Consider the following 21,318-nt stretch of genomic DNA (forward strand, 5'->3'; position numbering starts at 1 on the left):
GCGAATCTCTGAGCCTAGTATTAACGTAATTGAAGGCACAGCTGTCAATGATGGGTCAATTAAAGTTGGGAATACACAGGAGAGCAGAATTAGATAGGCCTGGAATGTCTAAATCTGAATATTTATAAAGAAAGCTGCAAATTCCTGAGGTGATATGGTGCCCTTGGAATGTTCCATTGATGTCATTGGCTGAATCTCAATTTATAATGCCACTGGGGGCAAAGGCCATGTAGGACAAGGGTGGGAGGGTGTGATGTTATTTTAACAGCTAGCTCAGGATTGCTGGATTTCTCCTCTCAAATCCTGGGAGCTGCTTTGCCAAAATTATTCTCTCTGCACACTTGCTGTGCAGCCAATTCAGAGTTTGACAGTAAAGGGGTTAAAAGTGGAACTGTAAGAGCTGAGAGAACATTTACCCAGCTTCAAACCTGACCGTCTTGCCACTACCAATTCCTATTGCTCCTCTAATTGGTGGCCAGGCTCCCCACTGCCTTCGTATCCATGCTCTGGATATCCCTCCCCACACACATACACACACATATCCCTCCTCTCAATCTCCTTCCAATCTATTACCCTGCATTTACACCTCTGCTCATCTGATCTAATACCTCATGTGGCTCGGACCCTCCCCGTTCCCCCCACTCACCCCCGCGCTCCCCTCCTCCCCTTTCCCCCCCCCACTCCCCTTTCCTCCCCCCTCCCCTTCCCCCCACTCATCCCCGCGCTCCCCCCCTCCCCTTTCCCCCCACTCATTCCCGCACCCCCTCCCCCTACTCATCCCCGCACTCCCCCCTCCCCTTTCCCCCCAGCGCTCCCCCCTCCCCTTCCCCCCCCAGCGCTCCCCCCCTCCCCTTTCCCCCCACTCACAACCGCTCCCCCCCTCCCCTTTCCCCCCACTCACAACCGCTCCCCCCTCCCCTTTCCCCCCACTCACAACCGCTCCCCCCCTCCCCTTTCCCCCCACTCACAACCGCTCCCCCCTCCCCTTTCCCCCCACTCACAACCGCTCCCCCCTCCCCTTTCCCCCCACTCACAACCGCTCCCCCCTCCCCTTTCCCCCCACTCACACCCGCTCCCCCCTCCCCTTTCCCCCCACTCACACCCGCTCCCCCCTCCCCTTTCCCCCCATTCACACCCGCTCCCCCCTCCCCTTTCCCCCCATTCACACCCGCTCCCCCCTCCCCTTTCCCCCCATTCACACCCGCTCCCCCCTCCCCTTTCCCCCCACTCACACCCGCTCCCCCCTCCCCTTTCCCCCCACTCACACCCGCTCCCCCCTCCCCTTTCCCCCCACTCACACCCGCTCCCCCCTCCCCTTTACCCCCACTCACACCCGCTCCCCAATCCCCTTTACCCCCACTCACACCCGCTCCCCCTCCCCTTTACCCCCACTCACACCCGCTCCCCAATCCCCTTTACCCCCACTCACACCCGCTCCCCCTTCCCCTTTACCCCCACTCACACCCGCTCCCCCTTCCCCTTTACCCCCACTCACACCCGCTCCCCCTTCCCCTTTACCCCCACTCAAACCTGCTCCCCCTTCCCCTTTACCCCCACTCACACCCGCTCCCCCTTCCCCTTTACCCCCACTCAAACCTGCTCCCCCTTCCCCTTTACCCCCACTCAAACCTGCTTCCCCCTCCCCTTTACCCCCACTCAAACCTGCTCCCCCCTCCCCTTTACCCCCACTCACACCCGCTCCCCAATCCCCTTTACCCCCACTCACACCCGCTCCCCCCTCCCCTTTACCCCCACTCACACCCGCTCCCCAATCCCCTTTACCCCCACTCACACCCGCTCCCCCTCCCCCTTCCCCTTTACCCCCACTCAAACCTGCTCCCCCTTCCCCTTTACCCCCCACTCAAACCTGCTTCCCCCTCCCCTTTACCCCCACTCAAACCTGCTCCCCCTCCCCTTTACCCCCACTCCCCTTTACCCCCACTCTCACCTGCTCCCCCTTCCGCTTTACCCCCACTCACACCTGCTCCCCTTCCCCTTTACCCCCACTCACACCTGCTCCCCTTCCCCTTTACCCCCACTCACACCTGCTCCCCTTCCCCTTTACCCCCACTCAAACCTGCTCCCCCCTCCCCTTTACCCCCACTCACACCTGCTCCCCCTTCCCCTTTACCCCCACTCAAACCTGCTTCCCCCTCCCCTTTACCCCCACTCAAACCTGCTCCCCCCTCCCCTTTACCCCCACTCACACCCGCTCCCCAATCCCCTTTACCCCCACTCACACCCGCTCCCCCCTCCCCTTTACCCCCACTCACACCCGCTCCCCAATCCCCTTTACCCCCACTCACACCCGCTCCCCCCTTCCCCTTTACCCCCACTCACACCCGCTCCCCCTTCCCCTTTACCCCCACTCACACCCGCTCCCCCTTCCCCTTTACCCCCACTCAAACCTGCTTCCCCTTCCCCTTTACCCCCACTCAAACCTGCTCCCCCTTCCCCTTTACCCCCACTCAAACCTGCTCCCCCTTCCCCTTTACCCCCACTCAAACCTGCTTCCCCCTCCCCTTTACCCCCACTCAAACCTGCTCCCCCCCTCCCCTTTACCCCCACTCCCCTTTACCCCCACTCTCACCTGCTCCCCCTTCCGCTTTACCCCCACTCACACCTGCTCCCCTTCCCCTTTACCCCCACTCAAACCTGCTCCCCCTTCCCCTTTACCCCCACTCAAACCTGCTTCCCCCTCCCCTTTACCCCCACTCAAACCTGCTCCCCCCCTCCCCTTTACCCCCACTCTCACCTGCTCCCCCTTCCGCTTTACCCCCACTCACACCTGCTCCCCTTCCCCTTTACCCCCACTCACACCTGCTCCCCTTCCCCTTTACCCCCACTCAAACCTGCTCCCCCCTCCCCTTTACCCCCACTCACACCTGCTCCCTCTTCCTCTTTATCCCCACTCACACCTGCTCCCCTTCCCCTTTACCCCCACTCACACCTGCTCCCCCTTCCCCTTTACTTACACCTGCTCCCCCTTCCCCTTTACCCCCACTCACACCTGCTTCCCCTTCACCCCCACTCACACCTGCTCCCCCTTCCCCTTTTCCCCCACTCACACCTGCTCTCCCTTCCCCTTTACCCCCACTCACACCTGCTCCCCCTCCCCTTTACCCTCACTCACACCCGCTCCCCCTCCCGACTCCCCCTGCCCTCCCCTTTCCACTATCCCCTTTACTCCCACAACCCCCCCCCCCAACCATCCTGCCCCCTCACTCAGCTCAATAAGTAGACAAGGTCCAAAGACCTCCACATTTCATGGCGCTCGATCTCAGGGCAACTGAAAAGGCAGCAACAATAAAGGAAGTCTAGCATTTTTATAGCACCTTGTACTGTGCCAGGTTGCTCCAAAGCACTTAACGGCCAATAATAGGACTGTCTGACGTGTTCTCCTTGTTGCAACACAACGCAAGGTAATTAGTGCACAGCAAGACCCCACAAACAGCAGCATGACAAATGACCCGCTCTCATGGCATTGGTTGAGGAATATGTATCAGGCAAGAGATCAGGGAGGGCTCCCATGCTAATCCACAAATAGTGCTGTGGGATCTTCCACGCAGATCTGATGGGGAGGTGGGACCTCAGTTCACCACCTCAGCTGAAAGGGAGAGGGAAAGGGAGGAAAAGAAATCAACTGAGGAAGAGGAGAAAGGAAGCGGTGGGGTTCTTTATCAAAGACAAGAGACCAGGCAAGTGAAACGAGAGGCCTCACAATCCCTGAAAAATAACTTCTCTTGACAAACTGACAACAGCCATTCCAGGTTTTGAAAACCTTGAGAATTATCAACATTGGCGTCTGCTCTCTCTCCCTTTTTTCCCTCTCTCTCTGATAAATGACTAAAGTTGAACAACAACAGCTACACAGCCCATAAATCACATCTTTCCATTCAATAGCTCAGCACAATGAAAGAGGCACCTGAAAAGATACAGATCCCTCTCAATATCATTCACTGACATCAAAAGAACGTATAATTGCGACAGAAATAGGCCTGTTCTGTCTTATTGAAATAAATATCACGCGCATTTTTAATTTGAAACACAGCATACTGTTTTATGCAGTTTTTGGAAAATACTGTATACATGCTCTTGGCCAGCTTTCCTTAGTCCCTCATCCATGGGTCGGGGAAGAATAAACAGCACAGAACCATCCCAAAGTGTGTACAAATGAAGAGCTGGAGGCAACCACTTAGACCCTCAAACTGAGTGAGCGAGTGAGAAAGTGAATGAGCAAATCAGCGAACGTGATAGTGCGTGCGTGAGCGAATGCACATGTGTGTGTACACACAAGCGAGCAGGAATGTGCATAAGTGTGGATGCATGCAAGTTTGCGTCAATGTGAGTGAGCATGCATAAGAATGTGTGCGTGAGTGCACGTTGTTGTGTGTACACGAGTATGAGTGTGTGCATCCATATGAGTGAGCGTGCATGAGAATGTGTGGGTGAGTGCACATTGTTTGTGTGCGCGCACGAGTATGCGTGCACGCAAGTGTGCGTGCAAGTGAGCGTGCATGAGTGCACATGCATGTGCCCATGTGAGTGTGCATGCGTGAATGCATGCAGGCACAAGTAAAAGAAGGCACGAGTGAGAGGGGGAGTGGGTGACAATGCAGGTGTGCATGTACACATGTCTACGTGCATGTGCGTGCATTAGCATTTACCACATGCGTTTGCATGTGTGTATACACACCGCCAAACGTGAAAGCAAAACTCTGACCTTGGGACAGTGAAAATGAAGAGATTGTGTCAATTACTTCTTTGTAGCCTGTTCTGAGTGAGGTGTTGTCTGTAGCAGAGTGCCACATTGGGTTAAAGAAACAAACAGGTTTGGGGGCATTTTACAAAACAGAACCTGGCTCACCACTCCCAATCCCAATAGACTCAAAGCGCTGACAGTATGAGAGCTCCAAACACAAATCACAAGCCAAAAATCCAACACAAGATGACAGATTAGCAGTTACTGTATGCAATTGTTTTAGAAAATAACACAGGCGCAAGTAAAAATTGAAAATGGCAAGCCTGGTGCTGCCCAGTACCAACGGTGTGAATTTTGGGGAGCCGATGTTCTGTAATGCAGTACAGCACTGTGTCATCTATGTACGGTACTCAACGTTCCTGGGACTATCAATGCAGTCCATAGTACAGTACTTGAAACAAAGCCATCCTGTGCCAGGTCAAGCAAAAGCTGCTACTACCTCATCCAAGGCACATCAAGTACACAGGTAAACGTTCTGGCAGTCGGTATAAGGGGTGTGGCTGGGGGTTGTGGTGCAAATCCACACCGAGTGACTCCTGCACAGTCTCAGACAGCAAGGCCCACGTCTCAGCTTTCTTCTGTGATACAACGTAGTCCAGCGGCCAGGATAATCAGGCAAATAGGGTCATCAAGATGTACCACACAGAAACAGACCCTTCGGTCCAACCCATCCATGCCGACCATGTATCCCAACCTAATTTGTCCCACCTGCCAGCACCTGGCCATATCCCTCCAAACCCTTTCTATTCATATACCCATCCAGATGCCTTTTAAGTGTTGCAATTGTATCAGCCTCCACCACTTCCTCTGGCAGCTTATTCCATACACGTACCACCCTCTGCATGAAAAAGTTGCCCCTTAGGTCTCCTTTATACCCTTCCCCTCTCACCCTAAACCTATACCCTCTAGTTCTGGACTCCCCCACCTCAGGGAAAAGACTTTGCCTATTTACCCTATCCATGCCCCTCATCATTTTGTAAACCTCTATAAGGTCACCCCTCAGCCTCGACACTCCAGGGAAAACAGCCCCAGCCTGTTCAGCCTCTCCTCAGATCCTCCAACCCTGGCAACATCCTTGTAAATCTTTTCTGAACCCTTTCAAGTCTCCTTTCCAATAGGAAGGAGACCAGAATTGCACGCAATATTCCAACAGTGGCCTAACCAATGTCCTGTACAGCCGGAAGAAAGATGACCTCCCAACTCCTGTACTCAATACTCTGACCAATAAAGGAATAGTGCCTTCTTCACTATCCTATCTACCTGCGACTCCACTTTCAAGGACCTATGAACCTGCACTCGAAGGTCTCTTTGTTCAGCAACACTCCCTAGGACCTTACCATTAGGTGTATAAGTCCTGCTAAGATTTGCTTTCCCAAAATGCAGCACCTCGCATTTATCGAAATTAAACTCCATCTGCCACTTCTCAGCCCATTGGCCCACCTGATCAAGATCCCGTTGAATGGCCTCACATAGTCGTGGAGGTAGGAAAATCTTCTGAGCAGCAACACCCCACCTTTCCTCCGACAGAGGCTGGGGGTGGCTAAACTAAAACAAAGTACTGCAGCTGCTGCAAAACTGAAATAAAAATAGAGAATGCTGGAGAAATTATTGACTGGCTAGCAACATCTGTGTGGACAGAGAGAAACAGAGTCAATTCCAGCCCTAAAGAAGTTATATTGGACATTAAGTTGATTTCTCTCCTCACCCCAGACCCAGCCAGGCTGACTTTAAGGTGTAAGGATGGTCAAGCCTGACAATGTAAGGCCACAGGACCCTCTAAGGGCCTGGCCATGTATCTCCCAAAGCGTGGTGGTCAAGAAAGATGGCTTACCGCCAATCATGACAACCAGGCATCTCTAAAAAGGGACTTCTGAAATGTCACCATTGCGGTTCTACTTTTAGCAGCCCCGTAAAGCCGGGATCAACCCACTGCCTCCTGACAAGATCCCTCCCGTCCAACCCACTGCCTCCCGACGGGATCCCTCCCGTCCAACCCACTGCCTCCCGACGGGATCCCTCCCGTCCAACCCACTGCCTCCCGACGGGATCCCTCCCGTCCAACCCACTGCCTCCCGACGGGATCCCTCCCGTCCAACCCACTGCCTCCCGACGGGATCCCTCCCGTCCAACCCACTGCCTCCCGACGGGATCCCTCCCGTCCAACCCACTGCCTCCCGACGGGATCCCTCCCGTCCAACCCACTGCCTCCCGACGGGATCCCTCCCGTCCAACCCACTGCCTCCCGACGGGATCCCTCCCGTCCAACCCACTGCCTCCCGACGGGATCCCTCCCGTCCAACCCACTGCCTCCCGACGGGATCCCTCCCGTCCAACCCACTGCCTCCCGACGGGATCCCTCCCGTCCAACCCACTGCCTCCCGACGGGATCCCTCCCGTCCAACCCACTGCCTCCCGACGGGATCCCTCCCGTCCAACCCACTGCCTCCCGACGGGATCCCTCCCGTCCAACCCACTGCCTCCCGACGGGATCCCTCCCGTCCAACCCACTGCCTCCCGACGGGATCCCTCCCGTCCAACCCACTGCCTCCCGACGGGATCCCTCCCGTCCAACCCACTGCCTCCCGACGGGATCCCTCCCGTCCAACCCACTGCCTCCCGACGGGATCCCTCCCGTCCAACCCACTGCCTCCCGACGGGATCCCTCCCGTCCAACCCACTGCCTCCCGACGGGATCCCTCCCGTCCAACCCACTGCCTCCCGACGGGATCCCTCCCGTCCAACCCACTGCCTCCCGACGGGATCCCTCCCGTCCAACCCACTGCCTCCTGACAGGATCCCTCCCGTCCAACCCACTGCCTCCCGACGGGATCCGTCCCGTCCAACCCACTGCCTCCCGACGGGATCCCTCCCGTCCAACCTACTGCCTCCCGACGGGATGCCACATTTTGGGAATCCACAGCCTACTCTCTCACACAGCAAGCTCCCACAAAGACCAATATAACTACCAGATAATGTTTTTTTTTTGAAAATGAAGTTGGTTGAGGCTTAACGACTGCCAGCACCTTCCTAACCCACAATCTCTCCCACCTGGAAGGTCTAGGGAACACTGTCCCCCTGAAAGTGATGGGCAATTGATGCAGACAACGTCAACACAGAAGAATTAAAAATGAGACTGACGTACATCCAAGCTGCAAGAGACGATGTGAGTGCACCTTCAGAATTTTGGTGAGATTGGACAAGATCACGTGTAGCATATGAACATAAATGTTCCTCCTGGAATTGTGTTATGGATTCCAAACTGTTGAACTGGGTCACCTCTGCTTAATCTAAACTCTGCAGCAATTCTGTTCACGTCTGTCAATCTCAGGACAATGCCAAAATCAGCCCCCAGATAGCATCTACCAGGAGACAGTAATGCCCTTCAGGGAGGGAAATCTCCCGTCCTTACCTGGTCTGCCCTACATTTCACTCCAGACCCACATCGATGTGGTTGACTCTCAACTGATGAAGAGGTTATGCTCGAATCATCGACTCTCCTGCTCCTCAATGCTGCCTGACCGGCTGCGTTTTTCCAGCACCACACATTTTGACTCTGATCTCCAGCATCTGCAGCCCTCTCTTTCTCCTAGTTGACTCTCAACTGCCTCGGAGATGGCCTAGCAAGCCAATGCCAGCAAGGGAAGGCCAATAAATGCTGGCCAGTCAGCAACACCCACGTCCCACGAGCAAATGAAAGAAACGGGCACACCTGTGTCCATTGAGAAGACGACGGATTGAGTTTACCAAACACCAAAGGGCTTACTTTCAAACGTGAAGAAACTTCAGGAACAAACCGTACTCATCTGAGCCACCATCTTCAGTCCCAACAATACAAAGATTATAATCAAATTTAGAGAAAACAGACACACAAAAACTGGTCACACTCGCTAATGGCATAATTACCATGGGACATAAATGTAAGAAAAGCGAGGAAGAGCTATTTTATACAGCAAGCAACACTCGGTCTAATCTTGATTTTGCTACATGGACCTCCAGGGTTGATGTGTCATTACGCTGCTCACTAGGTAATGGTGGGAACGCTAGTAATAGGTGGCAATGAACAGAAACTCACTGCCCATGAAGAACATTAAATGATTTCAAAATGAAGCTGGGTGGATAGTTGAAGGAAATAAAGTTGCAGGCCTGAGGAACAGAATGGGGGTACAGGCTGAATGGTCTCAGGGCCATGAAGGCTCCATAGTAGCAGAGCCCTGTACACTTCCCGGAGTTCCTCCAACCCTCACTTTATTCCTGCATTTCACTTTCGGGAATTATTTGTTTGGGGTGTTGGGGGTGGGGGTTGGTGGTGAAGCAGAGATCGATTGAGAGGCAGCGACACGACAATCACAATGGGGAGAGGGCTGTGTGTGTGCGCATGGCGGTTGAGGGGGTGTATGTGCACGTGTGTAAGTAATTCGGCGGTTCGGTGTGTGCGTGGTGTTTGGGTGGTGTGTGTATTTGGCAGTTGGGTTTGTGCTTGTATGGGGGTGGGTTGGGTGGTGTGTTTCGCAGTTGTGTGTGTGTGTATGGGGGTGGGTGGGGGTATTTGGCGGTTCGGGTGTGTGTGTGTGTCCGCAAACATCTATCGATTGGCAGTCTCATTCACTGGGTGTTTGGTGTGGGGGTGTTCGAGGCAGTTTCAGTCATCATTAATCCCACATCCCACCTCCCCCAAATTCTGGAAGGTAGTAATCACGAGAAAGCTGCAAAGACAATGAACAAAAATCAACAAAAGACTTGGTGACAGGTCTCCCCCATAACTAGAATGGACGAAAACAGTGAGGAGCTTATCCTCCACTCAATGGCTGGTTCTCTCAACAACAACAACATGGGAGAGAAAGAGCTGGTGGAGTCACGGCTGTGGGAGTGAAGGAGCCTGAAATAAACAGCAGTTTAACCCTGTCAAATAACAGATCCCAAAACAAAGGAAGACACTCAGGTTGCAACCTCTTTATAAATAAATGCTGAATCTCTAGCTTAAAGCTGCGTAAGTAAGTAAAGTAGCTAACATATGAAAGGCTGGTGAGGTAACATAGTGGATCGCAGTGTAATGAACAGCGTGTAATTGTTAAATTTAATTTGATGGATGTGATCTCAGATGCGATAAAAAGGGGCAGTAACTGCTAGGTTAAAAATTTCCAGCTTCCCGAGTCCACATTGTTTCCCCAGATAAACACCAACAAGGCCAGATACAAGGGAAATACCCTCATCAGTCTGTGGAAGCAGTGTTTAGAGTGATGGCTTTTTGTGTGTACAAATATGTGCAGGTTATTTTAAAAGTGCGTTGCTTACTTATGCCTGCTGTCATGTACCAACTTAATAACAGTTATCAAGGAATTTAATACTTTCCTTCTATTTTGGAAGTTTTAAGTATAAAAGGAGAATTGATTATTGAGGCTATTGATGAATTCTTCTAATTCCATTTCTCAACTGAGTTCAAATAACCATAGGTCACAAGCCATGGTAAGCATATGACTGCATCATCCAATAAATGCATTAGTGACAATAAAAAAATTGAAGGTAGCACAGTGGCTCAGTGGATAGCACTGCTACCTCACAGTGCCAGGAACCTGGGTTTGATTCCACCCTGACCAGTCCTTTGAGGTGGTGCTGAAAATAGACTTGAAACGACAACTCTGGATTAGGACAAACCTGGCTCAGTTCCTGGGCTGGTTTCAGGGAGGCCAGAAGCCTACAGCAGCAAGAAAGGGGAGTCTCAATACCCACTATGGAAGGTGTGGGGGCTACTCATACTTTTTTTTTTAAAAAAAGTCACTCTTGGGACGTGGGCATCGATGGCTGAGCCAGCATTCATTGCCCATCCCTCGTTGCCCTTGAGGTGGTGGTGAGCTGCTTTCCTGAACCACTGCAGTCCAGGTAGACCCACAATATCTAAAGGGAGGGAATTCCAGGACTTTGACCCAAGAGTGAGGTGACAGTGATAAACTTCCAAGTCAGGGAGTGTCTCGGAGGGGAACTTGCAGGGGGTGGCGTTCCCATGTATCTGAGGACCTTATCCTTCCAGCCAGAAGTGGTCATGGGCCTGTAAAAGCACTAACGGTATGGAGAGGCATGTTATGTTGAAGGCATTACACACCAAACGGGAGGGTAATCCCGTCTCAATTTCCCAGTTAATTTTAACAACATTTCTTTGTTTAAAAAGTCAAGACAGAGCAGCGTGAATTACGCACCATATTTCAATCTGTGCTCTGACTGGAAAGTGTTAACACTTGCTCAGGGAAAGACAAATACCCTCATTCCCTCGCAGTATGATGCCGTTGTTGGGAGTGTGTCTGGAGCGTCCCTTTAATTGCTGGCCGTGTGGGTCACATAACACACAGCATAGGCACGTGGAGTAAACCCTTATTTATAGCATGGGTCTAGAAGAAATGGAAAATGTAGCTCTATTTTTGGCTATGAGACAGAAGGATGCATTAGGAATCAGAGGATTTCAGAATTACTCTTGCAACAATTGCGTTGAAAAGATTTATGACCAAACACATCGTCTAATTTCACTTTCCGCTCCAGCCCTGCCAGTAATTTTGTAATTACCATTCCACCCCCCTCACGCCCAAACCTTCCACCCTCCCCCACCCCCATACCTTCCACCCTCCCTCCCTTGCCACCCAAACCCCCCTCCCCCACCCCAAGTGTACTGTTTTTACTAGGCTGAGTGGAAACTGCGTCATTGGGGAACGGGTCAGGAGCAGTGACTGGGTAAGGCAGCCGAATTAATATCAGGAAAGATTCAGTCATTAACCCAGGATGCTTCACCAGGCTGGTGACTGTTAACTCTGTTAATTCACTCTGGCAGACTCTGTAACTGCTCCCTGTTACTTCTTCCCCATGACGCCATTGTCAAGTTTACTGCCATAAACCAACCTCAATCAAAACTTGACAAAGTGGACACGCAGAGCAATGTCAAACCTTTGTACAGCAGCAGCGGCAGTGACAAGTTAAACCCCCTTCTCCCAACCCCACGTCTTCACCTTCTGGCTCTAACTGTTACTGGAGTACGATGCCACAAGTGACTTTCGAGAGGTTTATAAAATCATGTTGTTGTTGCATCGCCATAGTCTTACTAGATCATAGGGGCTGCTCTCTCTCATTAGAGAGAAGCGACTGGTGGTGATTTAACCTGAGGGCCACCAGACCTCAGGTGAGGGAAGAGGTTGAGAAGGAGAGTCCTTCTAATAACCTCAAACAGTTGTTGGGAATTGAACACACGCTGTTGGCATCACACTGCTCTGTAAACCAACAATCTAGCCAACTGAGCTAAACTGATTCCTGAGGGGCATGGATAGGATAAGTAGACAAGGTCTCTTCCCAGGGGTGGGAGAGTCCAGAACTAAAGGTTTAGGGTGAAAGGGGAAAAACATGAAATGGGCAACTGTTTCACACAGAGGGTGGAGAGTGTGGGGAATGAGCTGCCAGAGGGAGCAGTGGAGGTTGGTACAATTACAACATTTAAAAGGCATCTGGTGGGTATATGAACAGGAAGGGTTTAGAGGGATATGGGCCAAGTGCTGGAAATGGGACTAGATTAGGTTAGGATATTTGGTCGGCATGAATGAGTTGGACCGAGGGGTGTGTTTCTGTGCTGTGCATCTCTATGACTAAGTCCGTCCGACCCTTTTTTTGGGGGGTGGGGGGGACCTTTCCTCTGACCCATCAATGGCTCATTCAACCACTGAAGGGGTTGCAGGTCAAGGGTATTGATAGACAGACAGACAGACAGACAGACAGACAGACAGACAGACAGACAGACAGACACACACACACACACACACAAAAGGGATGCAGTTTTCAACAGGAATTGCAACCCCACCATTCTCCTCCCTGACCCAGAGACTCAAGGGGGTTTCCAACACACAGCAAGGGGTTAGGAACCCAGGAGTAGGCCATTCAGCCCCTCAAGCTTACTCCACCATTCCAGATCATCATTTACCTCAACGCCATCCTCCTGCATTAGCCCCACGTCCCTGGAAGTCATTCGTCTCCAGAAACCTACCAATTAAACTCAACGCCTGAACTCTCACAGGCATCTGGGCTAGAGAATTTGAAAAGATTCACTACCCTCTGAGCAATGACATTCAGAAAGACACTGCAAAGGGACTTGGCAGGTCATGTGCAGAGATCTTGAAAATGTCACAAACAGGCACAGAAAATAATCAAGAAAGCCAATGGAGTGCTGACCTTTACATCTGCAGTAGTGGAACATAAGGATGCAGAAGTTCTCCTGTAGTTATAAAAAACTCTGGAAAGACTCCCACTTGGAAACTATGAGCAGGCCTGGGCACCTTAGGAAGAATGGATTGGCTTTGGAGTACAACAAGCTTTCCAAGAATGACCATTGGATTTCAGGGGTTAAGGTTATGAGGAGAGATTACAGAAATGAGGCCTGTTTTCTCCAGAATTTAGAAGGTTAATGGATGACCTGATCAAAGTCTTTAAAACATTAATAGGATAAGGCAGTGTAGAAAAAGGTAAACTATTTCCAATGGCTGGGAAATCGCGAAGCAGGGGCATTGTCTGAAAATTGGGAGAGATGTTAGGAAGCACTTTTACATACATAGAGTAGTACAAGTTTGGAATCCTCTTACACAAATGGCAGTGGATGCTGGATCAGTTGTTAATTTTAAATCAGAGCTGAATTTTTGTTAAACAAAGGTTTAGAGCAGAGTGGTGCTGGAAAAGCACAGCAGGTCAGGCATCATCTGAGGAGCAGGAAAATCGACATTTTGGGCAAAAGCCCTTCATCAGGAATGACCAAACGCAGGTATGTGGGGAGTTAGGTCACAGATTAGCGATGATCTTGTGAAGGAGGAACAGGCTCAAGGGGCTGAATGGCCTACTGCTGTTTCTATGTTGTGAATATTAGGAATTCCCTATCCCAGTGGCCTGTGGAAGCTCAGTCCCTGACATTCTGAACGGCCATGAGAATGCGTAATACGCAACCAGAGTGTAGACGCAACAGACTCATTCAAGCGGAAGCTGAACACCTACTCAACTGAGGGAGACAGGAATAAAAGGAGGACACGCTACAAACAGAAATGGCAGAAATTCCTGGAGAAACTCAGGTGACTGTGTGGAGTTTGCACGTTCTCCCTGTGTCTGCGTGGGCTTCCTCCAGATGCTCCGGTTTCCTCCCACAGTCCAAAAATGTGCAGGTTAGGTGAACTGGCCATGCTAAATTGCCCGTAGCGTTAGGTGAATGGGGTAAATGTAGGGGAATGGGTCTGGGTGGGTTGCGCTTCGGAGGGTCGGTGTGGACTTGTTGGGCCGAAGGGCCTGTTTCCCACACTGTAAATAATCTAATCTTAAAAAAGGTCTGATAGCAGCTGTGAAGAGAGAAACAGAGTTAACACTTCAAGTCCAGTGACAGTTCCTCTGTTTCAGATTTCCAGCATCAGCAGTACTATGCTTTATGCAGTGATTCACCATAGTCTTACCAGACCATGGGGCTGCTGCTCTCATTACAGAAATACAACTGGAGGTGATTTAACCCAAGGGTCACCACACCTCTGGCAAGGGGAAAGAGGTTGAGAAGGAGAGTCCTTCAAGTTTATCTTTATCTACACTGTCTTTTCCTATTAATATTTTGAAGACTTAACCTTCTAAATTCTGGAGAAAGCAGACCCAATCTCTCGTCATACCTTAACCCCTGAAATCCAGGTATCGTTCTTGTAAACCTCAGCTGTGTGGGAATTGAACCCACGCTGCTGGCATCACGACCAAACTGCCCAGTCAACTGAGGCCATCACGGAAAGGTATACTGGCCTGACTGAGATGAAGCAGGTCGGGAACTGACTCCCACCTGAGTCGTTGCTGAAATTCTTAAGTACTCTCTGGCCAAGATCCGTTAACTGAATGGGGGCCTTAGGACTTTTGCCCGAAACGTTGATTGTCCTGGTCCTCGGATGTTGCCTGACCGGCTGTGCTTTTCCAGCACCGCTCTAGCCTTCCCTGTTGTGTCAATCGGAGACATAGAGGGATAACAGTGCAGACGAGGATCAGCCTGCCTGCTCAGGAGGTTTGTGCAGTTGGTTGGAACAGTTGTAAATAAGGAGAGGGTGATGGAAGAAAGAAAAATATTTTCACACGACGTGTAGCTTGGGTCTGGAATGCACTGCCTGATGGACGCAGATTCAATGGGCGTATTCAAGAGGACACTGGATAGAAATGGTGTTTAGGGTTAGGGGGCAAAAGGCAGGAGATCAGTACTATAGGATAGAATCGGTCCAGGTACAATAGGCTGAATGGCCTCCTGCACTTTAACAATTCTGTTGGTTGGGTCTTCGGAGACAGGAGAAAGGGGGCATGATCCCTTGTTGCCCTTACAGCACCACAGCGGAGGGTATTGTCAGTACACTAACACGAACCATATCAAAATGCAGAAACTGGGAGCTGAACTGGCCTATGTGGTCCTTCAGGCCTGCTTCTGCCATTCAACATGATCAAAGCTGATCATCTGTGTCAGAGCTATAAACCTTCTTCCTCTCATAACTAGGTTTGAAGTTGTACCTTCATCAGTACACCGAGGCCTGTGCCACTCATCCTTCTGGAACCACAGAGCTGGTCAAACACAACGTCTGGGGTCAAAAACAGGGAGACCCGTTCTAAAAGATGAAAGACTTAACAACAATCAAGGTTTATTAAATACTGTATATCATTTTACTTGTATGATACTGTAATCTTTTGCTATAAATTCTGTCATCATGATCTCAGCCTCCACAACCATCTGAAGAAAGCTAGTACTTCCAAATAAACCTGTTGGACTATTACCCAGTGTTGTGTGATTTGTAACATAGTCAAACCAAGGTACAGTGCAGAATAGCCATGTTAACATCTCGACTCAGCTGGCCACCCAAAGTCAGAGTCCACAGACTGCTAGGGAAGGATGGCACCATTTGGGCAAAGTGCCCAGACAACACAAAGACCATCTCTGGATGTGGACAAGAATGAGGCTTGTAGGGTTAGGAGGAACCTAAAAAGTCAAGGACAGTCTGCTTTATGGAGAAGCCGTTCTTAAATACAGTGTAACTGGTGCCATTTGGTCTCTGTGCCCACACAGGACAGGAACAGGTGATGGTGAAAGCAGCCATTACCCACTTCACAATTTAATCAGCTAATCAGAGATTCCACTCAAATGGAACCTGCAATGACTGACAGCCATAACATGGATCTGCAGCCAGCTCCGATCAGCTAATTAGCCAGAAGATATTCTTTAAAAATAGTCGTCCTAAATTTTCTTTTTGCCTGAAAAAAAATCACAGCATTTAACGTTATGAGTGAGGAGTCAGCCCCCTCTCGAGAGTTCTAACTGTGACACTCTCAATCAGCTCCAAACTAATCAACAGAACCCATCACAGTCTTATTGCATCGCTCCACTCTTGGTATCCAATCAGCTGAACAGCTATTGATCCTGAGTAATGTTGACATGCACGCCTGGCCATTGCAAAGTGTCCAACAATTGCTTTGGAGAGTAACAGGCCCAACACATCCCTGGGAATAAACAAACTCCCGGTGTGGCACAGATTCTAGGCTCTGGCCAATGCATCAATCAGGGAATTCCATTTTGCAGTTCCCACAGTTGACAACTCAACAGGCTAAAGCAGAACCTGAATCCTTGCTATAGTGTGGGGTTTCAATGTCGAGGTTGCTGAACTACACGCTTGTTACGTTAGGATTATCTGAGGATACGGAGGGTGGGCTATTTAACACTTGCGATAAGGAGAAATGTCTTCACACAGAGTGGGGAGCCTCTGGAACTTACTGCCGTGGAAAGCAGCTAAGACAGAAACACAATGTTTTCAGGATTTAGTTCTTCGGGTTAAAGTGTATGTGGAGAAAGAGAGAATGGTGCTGAGTTCAGTCAGAATCACTTTGAATGGTGGAGCATGCTCAAGTAGGTGAATGGCCTATTCCTGCTCCTATGTTTCTTTGATTTGTCTCGATCACAGTTGAGTATCCAATAGTCTCATAGCTCATTTCGCCACAAAACAAATGCATGCCACCTACTTGCCAAGAACAGCAATAAAGTATAAGATGTGCTCAATACCATCCATTCCAGTACAGGACATCACAGGGATAACTTTTTTAAGGTAGCAGTGGATAGACTCTTCATAAGCAAGAGAAGATGGTTATGGGGGGGGGAAAAAGAAGGTTTGGCACAGATAAAAAGTCATAGAGGTGCACAGCATGGAAATGTGGAGTAATCAGATCAGCAACAATCTTACTGCATGGCGGTGCTGGCTCGAGGGGCAGAATGGCCTACTCCTGCTAATTCAAACATTCACATGGTGTGGTAAAGGTAAAGTTGCCATGGTCTTACCAGACCACACGGTTGCTCACTCATCAGAGAAAGACAAATGGTAGTGGTTTAACCGGAGGGTCACAGTGCCTCAGGCGAGGGGAGAGGCTGAGAAAGAGTGTCCTTCATGGTAACCTCAGCCAGTGCGGGAATTGAACCCATGCTGTTGGCATCACACTGCATCACAAACCAGCTGTCCAGCCAACTGAGCTAAACCTACCCCTCATATGGTGTACACATGCAACTTAAATGAATTGCAAATCTATACGGGCCTGCCCAACTCTAACCCCCGTCCTGCACAAGTTCCACTTATTGGTGGCACCTTGCAAGACTCCCTCCACTGTGGCATCCAACAGCTTCCCTATGGTCCCAATCTGAACCCCTCCCCCCAAACAATCTCTTCAAATCCTCCTCTCTCACCAGCCTGGGGCCTAATGACTGGAAAGTCAACTTCCAACAAAGTAAACACATAGCAGAGGCGAAAGTGTCTAGAGTTCCTAACGTCAGAGGATCAAAAATACATCCAAATGTGTGTAACACAAGCTTGCATGCAGTTCCCTGCGCAGGTTATAATTAGCTGAGCAACGACAGGAAAAGCACACAACACACACACATTTAATGAGACTGAATCGGTAAAAGCAGCCAGCTGGAAGTCAGTCTTTTTCATACTTCATTTTATTGCAGCAAACCCAGGAAGGATAAATTGTGGAAGTACTTTGAAATTTCAGTCAAGTTTGTTTCTAAGGATTGTACGACAGGAGGAGGCAATTAAGTCCCTTGGGCTTGTTCCGCCAGTCTATTAGATTATGCCTGATCTAATTTGTCTGGAGACTCCATCTACCTACATTGGTTACATAACCCATAAACCCTGGCCAAACAAAAATCTGAACTTTCCTGTTGATCCCCAACTTTCATCAGTTTCCTCCGCAAAGAGGGTTCTGGAGCTTCTTTGCTTGGAGTTTTTCTTTATTTCAACCCTGAACAGCCTGGCTGTAGATGTTCAGTTCCTGTCCCCTCCACACTCCCATTCTGCACTCTCTCCGCACTGGAAAACAAAGTCTGCCTCTCTCGCTCACTGATGCTATTCAAGCCTTTAAGTCATCTCAAACATCGCAATCATCTTTTACCTTCAAGGGAACGTGATCCTGGTCTCTGCGACCAATCTTCCTAATATAATTGTCATTATTTGGAGATGCCGGTGTTGGACTGGGGTGTACAAAGTTAAAAATCACACAACACCAGGTTATAGTCCAACAGGTTTAATTGGAAGCACACTAGCTTTCGGAGCAGCGCTCCGAAAGCTAGTGTGCTTTCAATTAAACTGTTGGACTATAACCTGGTGTTGTGTGATTTTTAACTTAATATAATTGTGTTAGCCCTAATAACATTGACATGACAATGAGTTCTCATGGTGCAGTAGGTATGTCCCTGCCACTGAGGCAGAAGCTCCAGGTTCAAGTCTCACTCCAGGATTTGATGCTGAGGGAGGTGCCATGACACAACTTAACAGTTCTGACACTCCACCAGCAGGGGGAGGGATTCCTGGTTAGCCATGTGATGGGAGGGTGGTTGGAGTCTCCTCCATTACTGTCCATATGTCCAAGCTACAACATGGATGCACATGTTGCCACAGCAACCCAAATTTCAACTAATCAGGGATCACCTATGCTCTTATGAATCTGCTTGACACCAATGCCCCCTAGGAGGAGACATAACGCAGTGATCATAGAGAGCCAGAGTTTTCACAGCTCAGAAAGATGGCCTTTGGTCCATTAAGCATCCATCTATTCCAATCCCATTGTCCATAGCCTTGTACACTACAGTGCTCATTTAAATATTTCTTAAACAGCTTCCCATCTCCAGCGCCCTTTCATACAGTGAGTTCCAGATACTCACCATCCCCAGGTGATTTTTATTTGCCCGAAATCCCCTCTAAACTTCCTATTCCTACCTTAACTCCGCCCCTGTGGTTAGTGTCACCTTTACTAAAAAGGGGGTGGTGGGGTCAGCTGGCAGGTTCTGACACACAATATCACAGGTGGCAACACATGCTCTGAATGTTTCAACTGTGATTGCTAAGACTTTGTTATAACTCCCTCATATTAGTTGCTCTTTGTGAAGGACAGGTTCAAACATCTGCCACTCCTTGTGCACAGAAATGTTTCCTAGCTCCAATCCTGAAAGGTCTGCCTCTAATGTTCCTCCTCCATAGTCCAATGATCCCCAACCAGTAGGAAGTAGTCTCTCTCTCTGTACTGACACTATCGGTTCTATTCCACACCTTAAAAACAAAGCGATCAGGTTACCCCTGAAGCAAGGATTTTGTTAATCTCTACCGGAGCCCAGACATTATTCTGATAAAACCACACTTTACTTTTGCCAAAGCTAACATAGCCACTTGAAGGTGTGGTGCCCAGTAACTCCAGATGTGATCTAACCAGGGCCTGTCCAGTGGAAGTGAAACATCTGCTCCACTGTATTTGGCAAGATGTCAAGGAGTCCATTAGTCCAGAGTCACCCAGAGGCCCAACAATTGATTAAAATCTCCCATTAAAAACACAGGAATTAGAAGCAGGAGAGGACCATTCAGCCTGTCGAGCTAGCTCTACCATACAAACAGATTGTGGTCGATCACCAACTTCAACACCACTGTTCCCACATTCCTTGATTTCTTTGTTACTGCAGATTAGGACTGATGCTCCTAATCCAGTCCTGGAAAGATCCCACCAAAATACCACTGACTATGAATCCCAAATGGTGGGCCTCCAAATTCCACAACTTTATTCTTCCTTCCCTTGCACCTGAGCAGGGGCAGGAACATCTAAATCACTCAGCATCAACACTTCCTGTTAAACCATTCGCCTGCTTGTCAATCGCTGAGTCATTTGCTGCAATGACGAAACTCCCTGACACGAGAATGATTTATTTCACACAGACACTAACTGAGGAATCTGTACTGTCGCCAGGATTTCAGCAAAGTGTGATGGTGGGTGGAGGAGATTTTTTTGTGTGCGTGCGCTCAGACGCTGGAGCGTGAGAGATGCTGTCCTTCCAGTTGGCCTGGGGACTGGAGAAAGCACACTGAGCAGCACAAGATGAGCGATTATGGAGCTATCGCCAGGAGGGCTGACAGCAGTCAGAGCAACTCAAGGTGACAAATTAAACAGTCTGTCTACTCCACTGCTTCCAATACAGACCAGAAACTGACCTGGACTAGCCACTGGCTATGAGGGGTCAGAGGCTTCAACTGACCAAAGCCTGTCCATCTCCTATAAGGGACAAATGTGATGGAATGCTCCCCACTGGCCAGAAGAAGTGCTACTCCAACAAACTCAAGAGTTCTACATCTCCCATTTACAAGACAGAGTCTGCAGCAGGTGGTGAGGGAACCAACATGTGGGAAAACATACTTGAACTCATCCTTACCAATCTGCCAGCTGCAGATGTACCTGTCCATGACAGTATCGGTCAGAGCGATCACCGCACAGTCCTTGTGGAGACAAAGTCCCGTCTTCACACGGAGAATAACCTCCATCATGTTGTGTGGCACTATCGCTGTGCTAAATGGGAAAGACTTTAAACAGATCTAGCAACTCAAGGCATGACATCCATGATGCGCTGTGGGCCAATAGCAACAGAATTGTACACCAGTACAATCTGTAACCTATTCACCTGGCATATTCCCCACTCATCCATTACCATCAAGCTAGGGGATCAACTCTGGTTCAACAGAGAGTGTAGGAAGGCATACCAGGAGCAGCACCAGGCATACCTGAAGATGAGGTGTCAACCTGGTGAAGCCACCAAATAGGACTACATTCATATTAAACAGCATAAGCAGCAAGTGATAGACAGATCTAAATGATCCCACAAGCAATGGATCAGATCTGAGCTCTGCAGTCCTGCCACATCCAGTCGTGAATATTGGTGGATGATTAAACAACTCATTGGAGAAGGCAACTCCACAAGTACCCCAACCTCAATGATGGAAGAACTCAGCAAATCAATGTAAAAGATATGGCTGAAGCTTTCACAGCAATCCTTCAACCAGAAGCGCCACGTGGATGATCCATCCCGGCTTCCTCCAGTGGTCCCCAGCATTATAGGTACCAGCCTACAGCCAATTCGATTCACTTCACATGATATCAAGAAACGGTTGGGGACACTGGATATGGCAAAGGCTACATGCCCTGAAAACATTCTGGTAATACTTCTGAAGACTTGTGCTCCAGAACCCGCTGCA

The 21,318-nt window shown here is 49.7% G+C and overlaps 1 protein-coding gene across 19 annotated transcripts in view; it reads right to left on the reverse strand.

Annotated features, from left to right (window-relative positions):
* Positions 1-21,318, reverse strand: part of msi2b (musashi RNA-binding protein 2b) — a 591,732-nt gene that overhangs the window by 449,773 nt on the left and 120,641 nt on the right. The window lies entirely within an intron of this gene.

The sequence above is a fragment of the Chiloscyllium plagiosum genome, unplaced genomic scaffold (genome assembly GCF_037043375.1).
Source record: "Chiloscyllium plagiosum isolate Xiang-an unplaced genomic scaffold, Cpla_swu_hap1 HiC_scaffold_31, whole genome shotgun sequence".
Taxonomy (NCBI): Eukaryota; Metazoa; Chordata; class Chondrichthyes; order Orectolobiformes; family Hemiscylliidae; genus Chiloscyllium; species Chiloscyllium plagiosum.